This window comes from Humulus lupulus, chromosome 5, assembly GCF_963169125.1.
Source record: "Humulus lupulus chromosome 5, drHumLupu1.1, whole genome shotgun sequence".
Classification (NCBI taxonomy): Eukaryota; Viridiplantae; Streptophyta; class Magnoliopsida; order Rosales; family Cannabaceae; genus Humulus; species Humulus lupulus.
This window is the reverse complement of record NC_084797.1, coordinates 39,014,507-39,022,262: the sequence shown is the minus strand read 5'-3', so window position 1 is coordinate 39,022,262 and position 7,756 is coordinate 39,014,507. Positions and strand designations below refer to the sequence as shown.

Genomic DNA, 7,756 nt, shown 5'->3' with positions numbered 1-7,756 from the left:
AATTCTATAACTTTTTTTAAAATTTTAAAATATTTTTCCCAGTCACATTTGAGATTTGTGTACCCATGGTTTTCTCAAATCAAGCATAGTTCTTTCTTATTTTCTTTTTAAAAGAATAACTCAAGCTGAGAAAATGAAAATTCTTTACATGGGTTTTTTTTTAAAATTACTTGGAGAGAAAAATAAAAAATTAATGTTGCTCAAAACCCATATTTTGTTTTTCTTAATCTGCATTTTTCACTCTGAGATCAAGCTTTGTGAAATTTCATTTAACCATTATAATAAGTTAGCATCATTAAGAAGATAATGGATTTGCAATATGTATTTTCTCAATATTAATTTAGCTAACTGTGAATTATGCTCTTTGGAATGGTCTCAAGCTGTTGTCTCTTGAAGATGCCTACTTTGAGGACCCAGTTGGAGCTGTCATTGAAAATATGCTATTAAAAGTCCATGTGCTTGGAGAAGGGTATGCCCCTAAACATTTGTTTTTTTCTTTATAAATGTGTCAAATGCATTAGAGAAAATATTTGTTTCTTTTCTCTAAAAAATAATAAAGTTGATTAGAGGAAAATAGAGGGCTAATGTTTGTTGTTTGTATATGTGTCAATGTAGAATTATTGGTCAAACTACTTTAAATGGGAAGTACCAATGGATTCAAGCTGATGGGCCAAGTGGGGAATGGAATTCTTTCAGAACTACTGAAAATAAACAGACATTTCAGGTATTTCTTCTTTCTTTTTCAGTTTTTAGAGTTGAAATCACATACATATGTTGAATTTTTTGAAGTTAGAATTCTTGTTATGTTTGCTTATTTTGTGAATTTTCTTTCACTCTACAGGATGATTCTGAGGTTTGCTATCAGTTTTCCTCTGGAATAAAGGTACAATTTTTTTCTTTTTGAGTACTTTAATTGAGATTAGTATGGTAGAAACTTGTGTTACAATTTGGATCTACTGAGAATGTTAGATCACTTCTATGAATATTTATGCTTAACCGTTCGATTAGTGTTTTGTGATTGAGCTGTTAATTGATTAATGCTCTGCCATTGTTGTTATTGCTGCAGATATCTGAAAGATTGGACTTTGTGGATCAAACAATGAGGCTCTTTCAGGAAACCGAAAATCTTGATGTGTTTAGCACATTGGAAAATGCTAATTCATATGAAAAAGTAGAAACCTATGACATAAATGGATTGTTTGCTTCCTTAATCTCATCCCAAAATTCGAGTAACAAGTTCACTCCAGTTTTTGGTGATGACAATTACAAACAGTTGGGGCAAAACAATTGCTCTGCATTGAACTCTAATCAATGCTCGCCTTCTGTATCTGATATTCATTGCAAAAAAATGAAGTTATTAGTCTGTTTTTCTGTTTGAGTTCAATTATATTTTCTGTTTTTGTCATACAGTTATTTTTTTTCCCATTTTCTATCTTAATTTTTTTTGGCATTATTAAAGATGAACTCCTTCTATATGGAATCTGTGAAGCTGTTGATGGAGAGAAGGATCCTCATTGCTTGTTGCTAGCATTTGACATCATTCGTGCATTGATTCAAGTATTTCCAGATCCTAATGGGCCGCTAGAAATTTTTTCTGGAGAGCTTTTTGAAACTTTGAGCAGTTACTTTCCCATTCATTTTACTCATGTATGCAAACCTTACCCTCACTATACATGCGAATTTATTATTAATTTATGGAAAAAAAATTCTAAGCAAGCTTTTCCCTTTTTGTTTGCTTTTGTTTCTTTGGTTAGTATTTAGATCATGCGATGAATGCTATCATTGATTATGATGTGCTATCCTTTTTGTTTTTGTACTTCTTTTCACATGTTTTTCTTCTTAACGTTATCCAGCCAAAAGGAGAGGACACTGATGTCAAAAGAGATGATCTTGCAAGGGCTCTAATGGTATGCCGTAATTGAATGTGATGCTCCATTGTTATAGTATTTGTAGGTGTTGAATTTATCTATGCTCTTTGTTATGATCTTTCAGTTACCAAACTTTATCATTATAACAATGGAGCACTTGTAATGCCCATGGTAACCATGCCGTAATTGGCATAAAGCACTTGTAAATTTCATGGTCTAGTCTATCACATAAAATGGAAAATTATCTTTTTTTTTTTTTTGGCATTCTCTCATCTGCTTGAATTATAAATCATTCCTTAATATTTACACGTATAGTTCTATGGAATCTTTTTGCATTACCAGATTATCTTTATTTAGTTATTCTAATTTGTTCTTGCTGTGATTTCCCCCTTTCATGTTTCCAATTAGTGGTTTTCTCTATCTGGATTCCTATTGCAATATTATTCCTTAGTTTAGCATATGGGTAATGCCTTAGGGAAGATAAAGTATATATGTGTATATATATGTATTTATATTGGAATTGGTGAGCACAATATGAAATTTAATAGAAGTAGAAAACTGTTACAAGATGCATAGGTATTTCCGGTGAAGATGACTTATGAGTGTTTTTAATCAATTGAGTAATTTCTCTTTGGTGCTTGAACCAAATTTATCATAATTTTTATTTTATTTTTATTTTTTGATGATTTGAGCCATGAGACAAGCTGGGAGGAGCACTTTTATACTTGCCATAAATTACAAGGGTTGTAAGAGCACGTTTATGCAAATAACCAAATTGTACTATTTTTTTGTTCTGTAGGTAGCTTTCTCATCAACACCTCTTCTTGAGCCATATGTCATTCCCTTGCTTCTTGAAAAACTCTCTTCTTCTCTGCTTTTTCTATAAGTAATTTTAGAACCAATGTCATGAGAGTTACAAAGTAAACTTTTGTAATTCCTAGTATTTTTTTTCTCCTTTTAAGTTCTTATATGTATATTCTGTTTGAGTAACAATATGTAAATTTGTAATAGCATTGATTTGAAGTAAAGAGCTTGCAGATTTTGGCTACATTTCCCGAAGGTCATTTACCGAAATCAAAAAGTATATTCGAGAATATTTTGACATCACTTGTGTCAATTATCCTGGTGGATTTCAAATAGATGCTGTTATGGAAGCTTGCCGTGAAGGCATTAGTTCATATTGTCTCTTTCATTAGTAAATGTAATGAGTTGGAGAAGGCACTGAGCTATACAAGTATTGTTGTTGAAAAAATTGTTTCATCACTGTCTAGTGATAAATTTACCCTGCCTTTTCCACTCAAACTGGAAGTGGTATCTGAACTAGGTTCAAGTGGACAGAATCATATGCTGATGATTGTTCAAGGGTTGGAAGGGGCTATATTTGCTAACCTTGATGATTTTCTAGTACGTAACTTTCCATCTAAGAGAGTATTTTCATTTAAAATTTTCGGAAGGGTCTGGAAGTTTATGGTTATTGATTCTATCTCATTCATTTATGTGGTTATTCTAATTGTTCACTGAACTCGCAACTTGTGTTTAGGCCCATGGGAATAAAAAGTCTGCTGAATTAGCAATTCAACTTCTGCAATGCTATTTTGAAAAGGTTATTCCGTGGTATGTATTTAGTCTAATGTTCCATGATATTAGTAGATTGCAGTGTATGTGTATGTGTGACATACACTTGCTCTTGTCCCAGTGTATGTGTGACACCAAGGCTCCGTTTACTAATTTAAATGAAAATAATTATCGAAGATGATAATCATTGGAAAGAATAGTTTAAGTAAAAAACCTTCTTGGACAAGAGCAAGGTGCATGCATATTTGATCTTTTAAAAAAGCCTTCTTGTGGCTGAAAATAATGTAAAGCTAATAGTCTCGAGTCAAGTGCCAATTAGAAATTTTTGTATGATTCTCTAATGAGATGTATAGTTGATTTACCTGATAGATCATTAGAAATGGACATTTGTTAAGACTCTTATTTTTTCTTTTTCCCAAAAAGCATGCTGAATAGTAAAATTCAATCTGCCAATTATGAGTTATGTGGATGATTTTGTGACAGAAAGGATTCTTTACAAAGGCTGTTGATTTAAAAGCTGAAAGCTTGTTTATTAGTTATTATAGAGAGATTACTGATAAGCTGCTGATCATTCTACGTGCCTTGGCATTGGTTGGAATGTCAATTGCAGTGCTTCCAATATGTCCTGGTTAGTATGAATCTTCTTGAAATTAGAATATGATGTTTGAATATTAAGAATTAATAGTTGGATAATTTTCTATTTTACTTGTTTCTTGGTTTGAGCATATAGTTAGTATTTTTTATTTTGTATAGATGTGATCTCAATCATTAGGCCAGAAGTGAATGAGCTGATCTTAAGGTGGAGATAGTCCAATTCTCAGTCTCTTTAAATTAGTCACTGCTGTAATATTATCTAAGCCAGGGTGCCCAAATCCAACCTCTTTCAGCACCCTATGATTTTCCATTATGTCATATTTTATATATTTCTTTGAAGTAGAACCTGTTTTATGGTCTCTACAGAGATTTCTTTGTATTAACTAGAGTTTTCCAATTTTCTCAGGAAATCAAATCCTTGTTTCCTACCAATTGCAGTCCATTGCAGGCTTTTGTTATGATATTAGAAACAAAGTAAGTTTCTCTTTATTAAGCATGCTTTGTTGATTCAAATTTGACTCTTTGTAAAGCCTTCTTGCTGCTTAATCTAACAAACACTGAAATGGTATTCTTACAACATTCAAATATTCTTTTTAGAATGCCCTGACTTGAAAGCTGCTTAGAACTACAGAGGAAAATTCGTATAATTTGGTGTTTTTATAGCTTCTTTCACTGCTGCAATTTTCAACTTTTATGTTGGATGACTAATTATAAACAATGTTTAGTAAACTCAAAATTTTGTGTTTGATTTTTAGTATCTAGCTTCTGTTCTACTTCTACTTCTAGGGGTCTTTACTATTGGAGTACCAAGCTTGCTGGCCCAAAATGGTCACCATTTGCTTCATGGATAACTGGTTGGTATGTAATTAATATTCTTTTTCTAACTGTTAACTTGGGAAAATGTCTTTCTTCAATTTTTTCTAGTTGACTGTTTATACTCTGGCTTGGAGCTTTTGGAGTTTCATTTGGGGTCTGAGACTGTAATGCCTGTACAGTACAAAGTCACAATTAGTAAGTATATCACATACTTTTATCTTAGCACTAGACCTTATATATATATAATTTAGTTAAATCAGTTAGTTTAGTTAAGTTATTGAGAGTAATTTTGAGCTTAGTACTAGACCTTATATGCCTAAATTAGTATAGCACATAACGTTATGCATACAAGAAACAGATGGCAGAAAATGAAATAGATTTTCTTTTGCTTCTGGCTTGCAACTAAAGTTGAATGATTAGGCATAAAGTATGATTGAGTTCTTCTATATCATATATAGACCTTTTCTTCAAAAATCATAAATTGACACTAAAGCCAAGAGTTTAGAACACAAACAGGAAACATAAATTTAAGACATACCAGAAACCGTCTCCTCTAAACATCGATTCTTGTCATGTTTGATTTTTTATTTTATTGTTTTTCTTTATGATTTTGTTGTATAAGAAGTCAAAGTGTGATTCTGTTTTTTTTCTTTAATTTTTTGGGGGATATATTGACAGAATCTAGAGTTCTGGAATCAATTCTTCCTCACATACTTTTTGATCATTGAGAATGATATATTTGTTATCTTGCTACATTTCACAAGCCTTGTTTTAAGTTGCATGTTTTGTTGCTTCAGTCGTTGTTTTGCATGGTAGTACATCTTGCTATACCCTGCTGTTTCGTCAAGTTTTGGAGTTATTACAAATTTAAATTAAACTTTATATGCTTACAGGTGGAAACTAGCTTAAGTCTTATGTTCTTAATAATAAAAGGACTTTTTTTTTACAATGTGCAGGTATATTGAGATGATTTCTTTGGAGCAATTCTTGACAACATTTGTAGTTGAGGCCTTTAGAATGGAAGAATGTATTTCACTAATTTTTGTATACATTTCTTGTTTTGTATTTAGTGATAAAGGAATCTGAATTGGGAATAAATTATGTTGTAATATGATTTCTTAAGCCTAGACTAGTAGACTAAATATTGTAATTACATTTGAGTAATTAATAAAAATCTATTTATGTTACCTTATTTGGCTTCAACTTTCATATTTGTTTTCCTAGTTTTGTGTAAGTAAAAAAAGATTATGTTTCTCTAAGCTAATATAACACTTGTGTTATACTAAAGTGTAGTATAACACAAAAAATGTGTTATACTAAAGTGTAGTATAACACAAAAAAAGTGTTATATAATCGACTATAAATAACATAATTAAACACTTATCTATATATTAAAATAACACAGAAATTGTGTTATCGTTGACAGTACAATAACACATCTGTATAACACTGATAAAGTGTTATGTAAAGTACCCTGACCTACGATAACATAGTCGGTCTTAACACATTAGAAAGTGTTATCGTATGTTTTGATAACACATTTTCGGTCTTATTAAAAGCGTTTTTTCTTGTAGTGAGGTGTCCTACCACCCTGCACACATAACAGGCCTTAGCCCGACATTCGCCCAGATGGCATCTTCTGCACCTCGAGCACTCTAGATAGCTCCTCCATATATCACTGCCTCCCTGCCGGCCACCCTGAGTACCCCGACCTCTCCTATTAGGACTAGGAGTGGTTGAAGAATCAGGGGTCTTCCTCTTCAGATCACTGGGGCTTTCACCCCTACCAGACCCGGAGTATGGAGCGGCCCTCCCTCCCTCCAGATCTTGTTCTCCGCTTCCTTAGCGGTAAGAGCCTTCTCAATAGCCTGGGCATAAGTTGTTCCCCCAAGTATTGTTGTAATCCTCATATCTCGGGCTATCATAGCATTAAGCCCTCTAATAAATTTGTCTTGCCTAGCTACATTAGTGGGCACAAGATCTAGTACGAACTTCGCAAGTCTGCCAAACTTCAAGGCATATTCTGTAACTGTCACGTTGCCCTGAACCAATCCCACGAATTCATTAATCTTCGCTACCCTGATAGCAACATTGTAATACTTCTGGCTGAACAAATCCTTGAATCCATCCCAAATCAAGGTAGTAATATCTTTGGTCTGTGCAGCCACTTCCCACCAGATGCAGGCATCCTCTCTCAGCATATATGTGGCACATACCACTCTGTCATGACCCTCTACCTTCATAAAGTCCAAGATAGCAGTGATCATACTGATCCACTGTTTAGATTTCAGTGGATCTGGTCCCCCTTCAAAAGTTGGAGGATCCTGTCTCCTGAACCACTCATACAACGACTCCCATCTATTCCCAACTTCCACTGGCTGAGCAACTGGTGCCACTACAAGTGGCACAATAGGTACATCACTCCCTGATGGAGCCTGCTATCTTAGTAAACAGATATGCTCTTCCTGGCTTTCGAGTCGGGCTTACATATCTGCCATAATCTGCTGCTAGTTCTCAGGGACTGGCGAAGGGTTCTGGCCCTGGTCATCATCTCTAGTCTCATACCTAGAGCCAACTAGTCGTGTAGATCATCTTGGACGCATAGCTATCCAAGTTAATCTACAATAAACAACTTGGCGATCAGACTATGATGACAGGGTAATAATCCTTCCATAATCCACCATTGAACTCAATCAATCACAATTAATCAAGATATAACAGTTCATCCAAATATTCATTCATATGTTCATTTACATGCATAGCAATGCTAATAAGCATGCCTCAATATCATCACACAGAAGTCAAGGGCCAGGCCCTATCAGTATCTCATGCTCCCTATTAATCAAACAGATATCACCATACATATTTCTTTCCAATCATTTAAGCATATAATTATGCATACA

General features: G+C 33.6%; 1 long non-coding RNA gene across 1 annotated transcript; it reads left to right on the top strand.

Moving 5' to 3' along the window:
- The first annotated feature begins 1,070 nt into the window (after positions 1–1,070).
- Positions 1,071–2,780, top strand: LOC133780360 (uncharacterized). The gene is made up of 3 exons (XR_009869256.1): positions 1,071–1,647; positions 1,854–1,907; positions 2,668–2,780. It is a non-coding gene; the product is annotated as an uncharacterized LOC133780360 (long non-coding RNA).
- The last annotated feature ends 4,976 nt before the right edge of the window (positions 2,781–7,756 follow it).